This window comes from Ursus americanus, chromosome 9 (assembly GCF_024610735.1).
Source record: "Ursus americanus isolate L20-20 chromosome 9, mUrsAme1.1.p, whole genome shotgun sequence".
NCBI classification, from domain to species: Eukaryota; Metazoa; Chordata; class Mammalia; order Carnivora; family Ursidae; genus Ursus; species Ursus americanus.
The window spans coordinates 29824727-29840000 of NC_142135.1; the positions used below are offsets into that span (position 1 = coordinate 29824727).

At 37.9% G+C, this 15274-nt stretch overlaps 1 long non-coding RNA gene across 1 annotated transcript in view; it reads left to right on the forward strand.

Moving 5' to 3' along the window:
* The first annotated feature begins 695 nt into the window (after window positions 1–695).
* Window positions 696–15274, forward strand: part of LOC123797802 (uncharacterized) — a 142161-nt gene continuing 127582 nt past the window's right edge. Inside the window, exons 1-2 of the long non-coding RNA XR_015725770.1 lie at window positions 696–4811; window positions 9882–9987. This is a non-coding gene — a long non-coding RNA (uncharacterized LOC123797802). The remainder of the gene's footprint in view (window positions 4812–9881; window positions 9988–15274) is intronic.

Here is a 15274-nt window from a genome sequence, read left to right on the forward strand (position 1 = left end):
CTTAAACCATTTATTTTCAGACTAAACTTAGCTCATTTTTGTCCAGAAAAAAAAAAGATGCCTAAATTTATAATTTATCATTTTATTCAGCTCGAAATTTATTTCATTACCAACTTTGCAGGAGCATATATAATGTGTAGATTGACGGAGGTCTGTATGCTTCTTTTAACTCTATAATTATGTATATAAATGAAATGTATTATTGAATACTAATTACTCATTTTTATTACACATTTATTATTGTTATTATTTTAACATAAGATAATTTTGAATTTAGATGTAAGTACTTGAGCTTTGGGATTTAAGGTTCAACTGAAGTCTTTTTTCTAGTTGATTTTGCTCTTTTCATAAGGGTAGTCTACTCTAAATCAAAGTCAATATTTTCTCATGAATTCTTCTGATCATTACTTTATTGATTACTTACCTTATATCAGCCATTGAGGTTAAAATTAAAATTAAACATTAAAATAAAAGTGAACATAATGAAAGGATTCCTGGGAAATACTGAACATTAAACAAGTCATTACATCTCTTGCATTCTTTCAGGAAAGAAACTAATAGACTCATCCCAAATGGCAGATAATGGTTAAGGCTTAATAACTCCCAGGGCTTTGCCTCTTACCCCAAGAAAAATAATCTCAAACTCTGACATGTTAACTCTCATTTTGATGAGAAATGTGAAAGAATATTTTACTTTATCTTGTTTTTGTGGAAAGGAGAATGACTCCTGATATCATCTCTTATAGGCAAGCTCCTACTTCATCCGCTATAAAGACTAATCTGCCTCCTGCCCATCCATCCACTCTATCTTGGCCTTCATGGGAAGTCGATGTGCATCTTCTGATGGTAGGAACATGGAAGGTACCACTGTCAGCTAGTTCTGCCACAGAACTGTAACTACCCTACCTAAATTCTTCTTATGTAACTTTTTTAAAGAAATATACATCTGCTTCCTAGATATGCTGTAAGGAACCAGAATCAACTAAAAGAAATGGGAGGTGAAATACTAAAACATTGTAAGTTAGAAATGGATTTAAAAGAAAATATTATAAGCAGGGAATGTTCATTTGTGTGCACTTTAATACAATGTGTAAACATCGAAACGGTGATGTAAGAGATTAGAGAAGAAAATCATTAAGGTTCTAAGTGAACTTAACTATTGCCATTAGGAGAAAGGTACAGCCATAATAGTCATAATGAGATGCTGAATTATCGTTACATTAACTCTTCCTTTGGGAAATTATTTTATAATTTTAATGGCAGAATGGGAATTATATTTAACAAACATATTGAGCAATTACTACCATCCAGATGAAGCATTAGGCAGAAAATTTTAATTAATAGAATTAAGCTACAAAAGGAATACTGAGACAAGTGATTAAGTCTGCTAAAGGTTGTGCTGTGTATAGCTACTCATAATAATGTGTAAATACACAAATGAGTAACTACTCAATAATAGATTTTAGATATGCATTTTTTAAACTAAAGAAGCACATAAGCCTCTCTCAATTTACATAATTGATTTCACAAAAGATGGCATCTGAGCTTTATTTTAAAAGTTTATTGGGAGTTTACAGAGAGACAAAGGAACCACAAAGGCATAAAGATGTCAGAAAGCATGGAGTTATGGGGAACTCCAAATGGTCCACTATGAATGGACCATAAAGTTTCTTTGAGGGAGGGGTAGCAGGAGATGAGGCTGGAGATAGGGCCAGATAACGAAGAACTTTAAGTCATGTTCTTAAGCTTAGGCTTTATCTTCTTGTTAAAGGGAGACAGCGATGGGTTTTACAGACTTTAGGAAGACTATACCTGTTGTAATTAGTAGATTAATTGGAAGGGAGTAAGACTGGAGAAGTTTGGATCAGTGAAGATGCTATTGTATAAGCCTGTTAGGATGAGGAGCTGATCTATACAGCAGTGACAGTAGGAATGGACTGGAGAGCCTGGATTTTGAGAGACACTAAGGGGGAAAAAAATGCAAAGACTTTAATGATTAGATGGAAGGCAGGGAAGAGATGAAGATCATTTCAGATTTTTGTCCTGGTTGATTCAATAGAAGGGGACACAGATGTCCAAAATAAGCAGCGCAGACTTTGGAGAGTAGCTAATGAGTTAGCTCTTACATGTTGAATTTGAGATGCTAGTGATTCAAGTTTGGCAATTGGATATATGAGTCTGAGCTCAAGCAGGACTAAAGGGGAAGATTTTGGATTCTCTAGTATCCAAGAAGAAATGAAAAATTACTAGATGAGATTATTGCAAGAGAGAATATAATAAAATAGAAACTAGATGAAACATAAACATTTTTAAAAAACAGGTAAACAGGGAGAACTCAAAAAGAAGATGAGAAATTGTGGCTAGTCAGACAACAGGAAAATGAAGAGGGAATGACATCATAGTAGATCGCATTAATAATCAGGGATACCTAACTCCCTACAGAAGGTGGGAGGTACTATGATTGCAATGGGTCCATTGGGATTAGCATTCCAGGGTGAATTGTTGATTTTTTATGAGGGGGCCTTAGAGGCAGAGGGGTTAGAATCCAGTTGGTAAGGGGGTTCTGAATTAATGGGAGACAAGGACATGAAGAGAATTGTTCTAGAATGACCTCTAGAACAGCGTGATAGGCTGGGGACTGGTTATAGGTACAGGATCTCGGGCCTCATTCCAGACTACAGAATTAGAACCTTCATTTTAATGAGATCCTCAATTGATTTACAGACCTTAATGTTTGAGAAGCTTTGGTTTATAAAATACTTTCAAGGAAATGCATGAGACTGGAAGGAGGTAGGGAGGAAACTAGAGGAATAAGGACAAAAGGATTTTTTTAGGATGAGAAATGTGTGAATGAATTTTCAGGCTAAGGAAAAAGATCTGAACTTGAAAGGAGGAACAGAGAAGTCCTTGATGGAGCAAGTACTTTGAGGTAGCAGAGGACCTGGAGTTAAGAATAGAGGGGGGTGAGAGGAAGCTAAGTTTGAATAGGAGGAGAAACAACCCTTCTTCCAAGAGAAGAAACTAGGAGGGAATAGAATGCCATCAGAGGAACAGCGACCTAATGTCCTCTTTTATAGTGCAAGTGGAAGAAAAGGAAGCTTTATGAGAGTATAGGCAGCTCAATTAAATAGTGTTTGAAAATAGCTTTGGAAAAACCACTTAATGTAATGGGAGAACTAACTGTCCAGGGGAGTTACAACTTCACCAAGTGCTATTAAAAATTTAATTGAGGGACACCTGGACACCTGGGTGGCTCAGTCAGTTAACTGTCTGCCTTTGGCTCAAGTCATGATCCCAGGGTCCTGGGATCAAGTCCTGCATCAGGCTCCTTGCTCAGTGGGGAGCCTACTTCTTCCTCTGCCCACCACTCCCCCTGCTTGTGCTCTCTTTCTCTCTCTCTGACAATTAAATAATTTTTTTAAAAAACTTCTAAAAAAATAATAAAAAATAAAAATTTAATTGAGATTGGAAATCATACATGTGAAGAGACTAACCCACTTTTTCCAGCAATGTCTACGTGTATGAAAATGGTGAAATGAATAGCACCACTTAGCTTACCAGCTTCACACTGCCACACCGAGGTCCCTTCACACCATCTAGGGCCCAGTTCAGCCTATACCATTTGTGCCTCTGAGTGTTTACACCCAGGAAAAATTGCCTCCTCTTTGAAGTCCACCCAAATTCCCCTAAACTCAATTACTTGCTCTTCCTCTCTGCTGCCACAGCATTTTACTTCTACTTACGTTACAAGATTTTTACAGTTTGACTTGTGTTCTAGTCAACTGTTAACATACATGTTCCTGCTCCAGATCTTGAGCATTTGGGGTCAGGTATCAAACTTAATTAGTTTTATGTTACTAGAACCTAACATTGTGCCTAGAATATTCCTTGGATCTCAATTAAGGGGCAAGTTATTAACACTGTCTTCCTGTTCCAAACTATAAACTCCTTGAGTTCTTGTTCTGTGTCTTATTTTATTTTGTGTTTCCAGGACCCATCATAATATTAAAACGGTTTACGTGGTAAGTAAAGGTTTGCTCATTGGGTGGGTGGATGGGTGGATGGACACATAACACATGAATGAAAACAGTAGGAACTCAAAGTGATCTACCAAAGCATTTTTTCCCCCAGAGTTTATAATTTAAGATAAATGCTTTTCTGCTTTCAACAAGATTAGGAAGACACATTTTCTTCCCAAGCATCAAAGAGCTCATGTAAAAAGAACATCAGATTATTTATATACAAATGAGAATCATGTGGATTACGTTTCTTCAAAATTAAAGCTATTTTGTTTAAAGTTTAAGGAAAAACCAGAAACAAGCACTGGATCCTAGCATTACAAACCGTTTGATAATCTTTGAACTGCCTATGTCCAAACTCATGACTAATAGTGACTCTAGCGCTCAGAGAGGGAGGAGGGAAGAAAGGACAAAGCCTCCACTGTGGTCTCTCCTGGATTGTTAGGTTCCAGTGCATTGCTTTTGTGAGACCATAGGTTAAGAGTGGGAATGAGCCACTTGGAGAGATCGGTGGTGTGTAGACAGGGATCAGTAGAAGTTTGTTAATTGACTGTCTCTGAGCCTTAAGATTCTGAGAAGTGTCAGAGCAGACACTATGGGTCCCACTCAGCATTTACCTCAACAAAGGAAGGGGTGTTTACTGTGAAAACCTGTGATCCTCCAGCAAGAGATGTTTTGTTTGTTTGTTTTCTGGCCAGGAGAGCACGCTCAGCACCTGGACAGGGCGAGTTGGAAGTACTGGATAGTTAACGTCGCAAGAAACAGTCTTCAACAGATGACAGACACTTGGAGGTAAGTACCTCAGCTTCTTTCCACCTTGACTGAGGTGACTCTGATGTGTATTCTACACTGTCGCTCAGATTCCCCGGCAGAAATGAGCTCCAATTGCTCACAGTGGCAACTACCTTAATAGCCTACTATTTATTGCCTTATTCTCTTACACGTCTTATCTCTAATCCTTTACCAGTGTTTCCTGGAATCCCCTCCCAAGTAAATGGCTGGCCCTTCCACCCTTTTCTCATGCTCTACTTCTGGCGGAATCCAAGATAAGTCTACCTCTGTCAAGGTACATTCTTGAGAAACAGATGCCTCCAATAAGGTCAAGTCCAGTTGAAGAAGAACAATCACAGAGGAGTCTCTATGAGGACGGGTGGAGCTGGTGGTCTCTCGCCTCATTACCAGCTATGACTTACATTTTATTTCTGTTATCATTTGCTTCTCTTTGTGAGGTTTTGTTAGATGTGCCAGGCTAGAATCAAACATACTGTAGATAACTGAGAGAAGGATGTCTGCCCACTCTGTGTTAGATTCGTAAAAAAGACTCATCTCTGGGGCTATTTTGGGTTGGCCATAGGGACTGGGAAGTTGTCTAAGGGGGAGGTGAACGTGAAGTGAAATGAATTGGAATAGCCAGTATTACTGCTCTTCCTCATGAGAGGATGCTTCCACTACTGTAATCTTTGAATATTTCCGATTAAAGGGGTCACCAGATTTCTTCAGTGTGCCCTCAACTTAAATGCACTCTATATGTGGTGGTTGATTGGCCCAGATCCAAACCAGTGGCCTACTTCTACCCTATTCCTCTACTCTTCCATTTCAGCGTGCCTCTCAGTGCTCCATCCCCCTATCCCTGCCAGCTCTCTGCTGCTCCACCCTTATTCTTTCCCAGTTATATAGACCCACAACATTCTTAGTCCTATAAACCATGTAACTCAGCCTTTCATGTTCTCAAAAGTGATTAAATGCAAACTCAAGCTGGTTTTCAGCAATACGCTTTCAGTGGGAAACATGTCTTTGGCTTAAAATATTTCAGTATGTTGTATTGTTTTCTAACGTAAAAACCTTACTTATTTACCACAAGAAACATTTTATCAAAATATTTATTTCGAACTGTTATGTCCTTCTGCATTATTGCACTGAGCTTTCTGCTTAGTCTTATAAGGCCAAACTCAAGGCTTCGGCCGGCTGCTTTCTCATCTGGAACAGGGAATCCCCTTCCAAGTTCAGTATTGGCAGAATTAAGTTCTCAAGATTGTAGAACCGAAGTTCCTTTTCTTTGCTGGATGTGAGCTGCGGGCCATACTCCGCTCCTGGCTGTTCTCCAGGCAGATTGTCTATATGGGCTTGACCTAATCCCATGAGTGCTTTAAATCTGGGTCTAGATGTCAGAAACAGGAGTGAAATCCATCACATTCGCAGTCTGGGGGATTATGTAGAGTAAGTACAACAGGAAGTAGGGAATCTTGGGGGCCACCACAGAATTCTTCCTACCATTTATGATAAACCAAGAGTATAATAATACTCTGTTTATCAGAAAAAAGATCTAGGGTTTTGGAAATGGTGCATGTGCAGTGAAACATTGTCATATATAATTAATAACTCAAGAAATAATCTTCAACAGATGATAGATATCTGTAGATAATATTCAGTAGATCTAGACCAGTGACCTAGCACTGATATTTACCCTGGAAATTCTCTTACCCTCTCTGAAATTTTTTACTCCGTTGTTAAGCATGGATAATAATAATCTTTACCTGCTTTTTTTTTCTTTTCTAGTATCATTGTTAGAATCAAATGAGATAATTTATTTATCATGGGTATAAATCTCAATTTCACACTTGCAGACAAGCAAGGCATATCACAATACTTTATATTATAATAATATGTGTAATACATTATATGTTTTATTTATTTATTTTTAAGATTTTATTTATTTATTTAACAGAGAGAGAGACAGCCAGCGAGAGAGGGAACACAGGCAGGGGGAGTGGGAGAGGAAGAAGCAGGATCCCAGTGGAGGAGCCTGATGTGGGGCTCGATCCCAGGACTCCAGGATCACACCCTGAGCTGAAGGCAGACACTTAATGACTGAGCCACCCAGGCGCCCCCATTATATGTTTTAAATCAACTTAATTTTATCTTCGAACCCCCATCAAGTCAGCAAGGAAATCACCTCAGTCATTTTGGGGTCTCCCTTACCCCAGCAGAGTATAGTGGTCCAAAAGACTTACGGGGAACCAAGCTCATGAAAACCACATCTCCAGTCATACTAGATATCATTGACCCCTGAGGCATGCAATCTCCCTATCCCCCTATCTCCCTATCTTCTTCATCTGGTCTTGGAATTTTGGAGGACTGGGAGCTGGACCAGAAATATATTCCTGCCAAACTGTTCTAAATGTGATTTTTCAAACACAGAAATCTCCCCCATCCCAAGTCCTGCATATTTGTGCATTTGGGTCCCACTGTCTGGAATGCCTTGCATTTGCTGTGACCAGGGCTATTAAAAAGCCCAAAACATTCTTTAAGACTTTGCTCAAACATTACTTCTTCTATTACATCTTTTTTGATCTGCAGTGGCCTCGTCACTGTGCCTGTAAATCCGTATTTTTAATCTATAGAAACACCTAATACAAGGTATTCTAGGTACTTGCTTGTGATTGCCTTTCTTCCTCACTAGATCATGAGCTTCCTGAGAGAAGGAACTCTGTTCGTTAATTGTCATATTCTTTAAATTTAGCACAAAGCTCAACCTTGTCGCACATCCAAATATATATTTGTTGAAAGAATCTCAGCATTTCCTCTCCCTCTCTTACACTCTGTGTTCCAATTCCATTGACATTTCAGTCCATCCTACTGACTTAGTTCTCTTCTGTTCTTATGCCTCTAGGTGTTATGTGTGTGGGTATATCTGACGTATCATATGCATTATGTATATGACATTGTGGGCAATACTAGGGAGCAAAATCATTGTGTCGAAAACTGGTAAATGAGGAGCAAAAATCCGGCATTTACCCTGCCTATCCTCGACAAACTATTCTTCAGGGTAACCAAATAGTTGATGTAGATACTTCTCTTCATGAAATGATAGACTTACAATATCACCATTTTACAGCCGCTAACAAACTAGTGGATCCGAGAAATGGCTGTTAACATCTATAAAAATAAAGAACTAAATAGCATGTGACTCCTAGTTGAATAACATTGTTTATGAAGCATTCTTCATAAACCTGAATCAGCCTCTAGATCTCCCAGCTTACGGGATTCCTTTTGAAATGGACAAACTGTAACATATATTTATAAGATAGGGATATTTGAAAGAGAAATATTAAAAAGATGTGCAAATCCAGTGTTATTACAAAGACATCAGAAAGTGGCCTTATTAAATAAACTCGTTTTTCAACTGCATTTATAAGTTATACAAGTGTTTTTGTTGAAATTTGTCTAATAACTTCTCATCTTCCTCATGAGATCAGATTTTCTTGTAAACTGATAAAAAAAATAATACGTTAGACTATTTTAATAAATGGATTCAAAGCCCATAAGAACTTTTTATTTATAAGATTTTTAACAGGTAAAAAATGTTTCCAATATTTTTAAAAGTTCAGAGATTAATATTTCAGAGTAAACACATTCATACTACTTTCAGAAACAAATAGCATTTTGTCATTTAACCAGGAAAAATCCCTTAGCGTCCTTTCTTAAAATGATTTCTCCATTACAAATATTTCTTTGAATTTCACTTTTTTAGAATAGGTGTGTGATTTTAAAAAATCCAATAAGTATACCAGTGATATCCATTTATCATCAACAAATTTGAAATATTCTTTTATGTAAAATAAATGCATAGAATAACTTTAAGTCCAAAAATACTTGTTTAAAAAGTTCTCTTAAAGTATTTTGTCTCTCAGGTTGTGAGATGTTTAGACACAAGATTTTCATGACTACAAAATATTTTGAAGGGGTACCTGGGTGGCGCAGTCGTTAAGCATCTGCCTTCGGCTCAGGGCGTGATCCCGGCGTTCTGGGATCGAGCCCCACATCAGGCTCCTCCGCTGGGAGCCTGCTTCTTCCTCTCCCACTCCCCCTGCTTGTGTTCCCTCTCTCGCTGGCTGTCTCTCTCTCTGTCAAATAAATAAATAAAATCTTTAAAAACAAAACAAAACAAAATATTTTGAAGATACTACTGTATCTCAGATGTCTTGCTTTTATGTAGAAGGTATTCTTTATGAGTTTATGCATCCAGCACTTCTGGATTTGCGCACCTTTTGGCCTAAATAGCTTACAAATGAAGGATTCAGAAAACCATGTTTTCTGCACCATATCTGCACAATATCTCTTTGGAATATTTTGTGAAATTTCAGTAGAGAGCAGCTGCTTCATCAGTGGTTACACATCACAGTTATTTCCACAAAACACTGTTTTTATTAACAAAATAATTTTCTGCTGAGAGAGCATCATCTTTGCTGCATCTTTCCTTTGGTGGTTTACAGAAATAAGTAGTTCTTTGTGTATTTCATTGTTGAAATAGAATTGAGAAAATGCTGTCAGCTGAGGCACGTTAGCAACATTTGTGCCTTCCTCCAACGGCATTGCGAAACTCCCAAGCTGGGTGGCTTCTTTCTAATGCTCAAGTCTGTCCATCTGTATCAATCTTGTGCATCTTTCGATGATTTTATGACAAAGGCATGCATTTAAATATGTAACTACATTTTTATGTTCTTTTCTGCGTATTACTTTAGCCATTTTTGTTGTGGCAGGAAGAATAAGCATATCCTTAAAGGCATTTGGCTTTCTGTTTTTCATTATTAAGTAACAAACCTCAAGAAAACATCCTTTAAACATTGATTGTTTTATTTAGTAAATTTTGTAAAATATGGTTGAGTGTCTTGCACTTTTAAGCAATACACAAAGGTATAGATATTTGTTTTTATGTTCTGACTACTTCCCTCAAAACTTCACAGACTAAATATTGGGGAGTCAAGGCACCAGAGGCGATGGGGATAATTAGTAAGTCTTAATTTCCTTGTATTGGAAATCTTTGAATTTTGTATGTACTAATTTATTCCTTATTATTTTCAGATTTTATCAACAGAAGGAGACGTTGTAGTAGTTCTCCCTGTAATCCGAGACTTGGCTTGGATGCTTCTGGTATACAGCCTCTACTGTGAGACCACTCCTCTGTCTCGTAAGTTCCTCCCAGGTAGGGACCAACCTGTATTCATATCTGCAAACCTAGATCGATATCCAGTGTTTGGCACTAAACACTGGCACTAAAGCTAAAGAATATTTATAGAGTTAAAAGGAACTGAACTTCTAGAACTTGATTAAGTTATGTATATTCTCATTCTTTCAGAGGAGGAAACTTTGTCCAGTTTACTGTACTTAGTTACCATCTAAAGTTCACATCCCTCTCCTTGTAGTGACATGGATTATAGATCTATCAGTGTTTAATCATAACCAGTTTCATTAAGGTGAGCCATATTTTATCATGATTCTTAAAAATAAGCTCTCCCCAAGCATTTGAAACGTGATTTAAAATGTTATAAAAATCTGCTATATTTAAAAGGTAAACTACAACTGTAAAAAAAAAAAAAGAAAGAAAGAAAAGAAAGGGAAAAAAAAGACCCATTTTACTATTCTCAGTGCCATTTTCCAAATTTAAGGAGGCAAGAGGCAAACCAAACAAAACCATTACTAGGGCATGATATGTACGCTTCCCTTGGATATTTAACGACGGATACTAAAACCAATAATATTTCTTTGCCTCCACTTAACAATATCATTAGTTTTAGTCTCTAGAAATATGCCTGAAGTTTAAGACTTCTCTATTATTAACCACTGTTTATTGGCCTTAAATAATAGACTTGGAGCTATAAAAAAAAAAAAAAAAAAAGGATAATTTCTACCTTAAGGCTTTGCTGTGTAACTTGAACCAGGAGCTGAGTGGAAATGTTTCAAGGTAAAGATCCAATTTTAGCTATTAGCTACATTTCTAGTTCACAGATACAATTTTAAGAAGCCAATAACCGCCTAAGTTATGACACTTGAAATTCCAAATTCTAGCTGGTCAATATTTATGGAGCACCCACTGTGTGGAAAATATTGTCATGGCACCAGGGAGAGCTAAAAACAAAGTAAGCTTTTTATGACAAGAAATGAACAATTCAGTTGGGACACCACTGTGTCAAACCCTCAATGTCGTGCTAGTCACTCTGATATGAAATTGAAGGGAGCATTAATAAGTAAACTCACTCAAGTATTTTTATGTTTCTACAACCCGGAGGTCTTGTCCATGATCCTGGCACACCCTGAATGCTAATCACAGCATCCTGAGCGTCCAGACATAGCTTGCTCCTCATTTCCAGCCCAGGTTGGTGGAGCTGGCAAGTTTCCCACACTCTATTTGCATGAAGGCTCTCAGTTCCTCTCCAAGAAATACTGAGTGTGCATTAGAGCTCTGTTTCCAAAGACCAGACTGAAACTCTCAAACAAGGAAGGAGAAAGGAAAGCTGTTCCCACATTTTTGGGAGGATGCCTCAAAAATAAAAGGAGCAACCAATGATAAGCAAAAGGATCATCCCCAACCAGCGGTTAATATGCACCACTGAGCAGCAAATGTCACAAACGGGCATGCAGGAGTGATGGAAGATTCAATCTAGAAAGACGAGAGTGTCAGAGAACAAAAGCACTAATTAAACGTAGATCCAAAAACGGAATGACGAATTGCACTCGTGTTACAAGAAGGCCTCGAATACGGGTATTTCTCCGGACAAGTGTACAGAAGTCCACTCGCGGGAACTCTGACCTGTGGCCTGGGGCGAGGTGGTAACAATATTAACATTTTAGTGGAGTTGGGGCAAATAGCAGACCGTCCTGAATTATTTTAGGAAATCAGAACATGGACAAGGCCCAACAGGAGCAAAGCCCCGTCCAGTAGGGTAGGAGGTTGAAGCTGGAGGAGCTCAGTAATAAGACAGAAAATAGTTTCAGGAAATTGTCGTGGACAATACGAAATGTGTTATTTTGGATGATGCTTCCTCTGGGCGGAGGACAGTCTCGTGTCAAAAACCCTGGAGAGGAAGTCCTGATTTAGAAGGCAGTTATGAGACTGGTAAAAGGCAAAGCTTTCTCTTTTTCTTAGGCCCTAACTTAAACTCAGACACAGAGTTGAGCCTTCGTGCAAGTGTGAAGAGGTTTAGAAGCCGTCCCTGCAACATTTCTTTCTCTGTTCATTAATGAATACAACGAGCAAATGTTATATACCTGGCACAATCCAGGCTGAGAACAAGACCGGTATATTCTCTACATCACTGCGTTTGTATGTTTCTGGGGGAGACTTCATTAGTTAGTTTCATAAATCACAATTTAATGATAATTAAAGATGCTATTAAGAAAACGATGCAGGGTCGGACGAGCGAAGGGATGGGCGGGGATGAGGGCCCATTTTAGGGAAAGTGGTCAGACAATACTGAGAAGAGGACTTGAAGGGGACTTTAATGTGAACAGTGAATTAGGCCAAAGCTCTGAGGACAGAGTGTCCTAGAGGAGGAAACCACAAGTAAAAAGCCCCAGAGGCTGGCCTGTGCTTGGTGTGCTAGGGAAAGAGAGGAGGTCAGCGTGGAGGGAGTCAAGTGCTGGGAGAGGTCAAGGACGCTGCAGAAGTCAGCAGCCACCCTGCCTTGGAGACGTGTGTGGTGTTTTTAAGGTTTTAAATGGTTTTGAGGTTTTGTTCCGGGTGCTGTGGGAAGCAGTGGAAGATTTTGAAAAGTGAGCAATATGGTCTAATTTAATTCTTTAAAATTATCCTTTGTTTGTTTGTTTGTTTTGCTTTGTGATGAGTGCTGTGTTTGGATCTGCGATCCTCTACCCCCTTTCCTCTGACTGATACCACTATAGCAACAGACTGAATGCCCAATATTTTCCTAATTATTATTCCAGAATGTCTACCAGAGGTTTACATTCTTTCGAGGATATCACACTGAGGAAAATTTTAGAAAGGTAATGAATAAAAACAATCCTTAAAGATGAATTCCATGGAAAGAAGATTTCAAGACATAAAACATTCCCAAAGGTAGTCAAGTTCTTCTGTCAGTACAGAATCTAGCAATGATGGCCTACACTTCCTTCTTTAAAAAAAAAAAAATAGAAAAAAAATCGGTGCCAAAAATTCCTAAGTGATGATCGGAATAAAAATAATCCATTGGAACAGAATTCTGGCAAGAGACTATGCATCCGGATTCAGGAACTGCCCCTTGGTGTTCCCCCACTGCCTGCCGCCTTCTTTTTTTGACACATTTTCCTATTGCGCATTTCCTGTTGCAGCCAGGGACACCTCTCATTTGCCACCAGGACAGGCACCGTGATTTTTTTTTTAAACCCATTCTACCTGCTTCGTTTCTTTTCATACAGGTCAGTCACTTGGCTATGTCTCTATATTGTCAAAACTTCTAGTTAATTCTCACTACCAAGTGATCCCTTTTTTAAATCACTCCCATGTCTAAACTGAGAACTATATTTAGGATAAATAGACAAGCTTTCAGAAGACTAATTTTCACATGCAAAGAAAGGGTTGAATCCGTCCCACTTAAAGCTGTGTGACTTTGAGCAAATTACCTAACCTGTCTGATTGTCAGTTTCCTCATAAAGCTATTATAAGGGTTAAGTTGAAATATATGGACACTTTTCACATACCAATACCGCATACATGGTAGATAATAATAAATGATAGGTTTGTTGCTAATAAGTTGTCAGGGTAACAATTACCAGTGCAGCCTACTATTTTGATGAAAAAAAGAACACAGTGAACCTGTAACAATTTCTGGTCCCAGAACCATCTAAAGAAATTCAGAGAACCATGTAAGAGGACTTATAAGAAGGTCAAGAAGTTATTTGAACATGTAAATATTTTTAACTAAGGTTATATAAATTCACCACATACTAGCTCAAGTTCCACATGTGTATTTTAAGAGTTAAACAAAGAATTTAATGAATAAAATAATATGATTAAACATTTATGAGCGAGAACAATCTTTCAGGATGATTTCTCTATGATGATCTGTTTTACTTACATTCCTCTGTGGGCACACTTAAGTTAAACTCTATGAAATTCAAGAGATTATTTTTCCAAGGATTGGCATCTAGATTATTTTAAAATGACATTTCTTATTTTTAAAAAGAGATCACTTATTATTTCCAAAGGAGTAAAACAGTTTCTTGGCCTTCACCTCTGAACTCTCACCTTCCCAAAAGACATCTCCAGCAATCTGCAAACCCCTCCATATGGAATGATTTAATTTGACAAAGGACAAAAACACCAATTAACTTTATTTTAATTGACTCAACTGTGTGATGTCTGGAAAAGTTGATGACTCAAAAGAAAATATGACAAGAATGTTTTCAGATCAGAGGGAAATTGCAAAACTTTTGGCTAGGCACCAAATAGGCAAACTTTGGCAACATCCTGTCATAAACACCAGGAGAAAATTGCGAGGTATGCAACAATTTATTCAGGACAATTTTTAAAGGGTTTCCATTGGATAAAATGGCCTTTTCTTTTTTCGTTTAATCTTGAGTGCCTGTCTGTGTTTAGTATTCTTCACAATGAACTACTAATTAGAACCAGACCTAGTACAAGCATCTCTGAAATTCTCCTCAGTAACTGCTGACCTGTGACACCCTTATGATTTCTACTGTGAGCCACTATTATGCAGCCACTTGCCTTGAAAAAAAAAAGCAAAAAAACTTTACTGTTTCAGATGGATTAGGACTGAATTGCAAACTTGACTTCTGCCTTAGTGTGGAGTTTCCAGGCCAGTGGGCGTCCTACTCACCTAATGTGTGAAAGGTGAGAGTACTGAGAAAGTATGTGTTATAATGGTTCCAAACTTGGGTTCTCACACTCATCTACATCTCCATTTTTGTAACAGATTTCTCACAAATTAGCTGGGTGCCCTGGAACCTGTTAGTTAATCTTTTCAAGGCTCGGTTTCTCGTCTGCAAAATGGAGTTAACAATATTAGTTCCTCTCATTTAGGATTACAACAAGGATAAAATAAAATAAATCATGTAAATTGTTTAAGCACAGTGGACCTAATTATATTAAGTTTTACAGCATGCCAGTTTGGAAGGGGAAAAATGGTGTTTTTATTTAGACATTCTGGGTTAAGTATCCAACTAGACCAATAACCTTCATTACTTCATAGGGTAGTTTCGCTAAAAAATCAGTCCCTTCCGGCAAACATTGGTTGGTCTGTGGAGTGTATGACAATTAAGTTTCAGCACTGAAATCAGTCAAAATGGCTGCACCAATTTTGTCTGTAAACATTACTCAGGTAAACTTGATTCTGAAATCACATAATTTTGTTGTTTGTTTCTGAACCCTAATTCAACAGCAGTCAGGATAACTAGACCTAAGAAGAACTATAAGAAAAATAATACATTAGTTTTTAGTTAGGCCCCTCATTTCTAGCTAT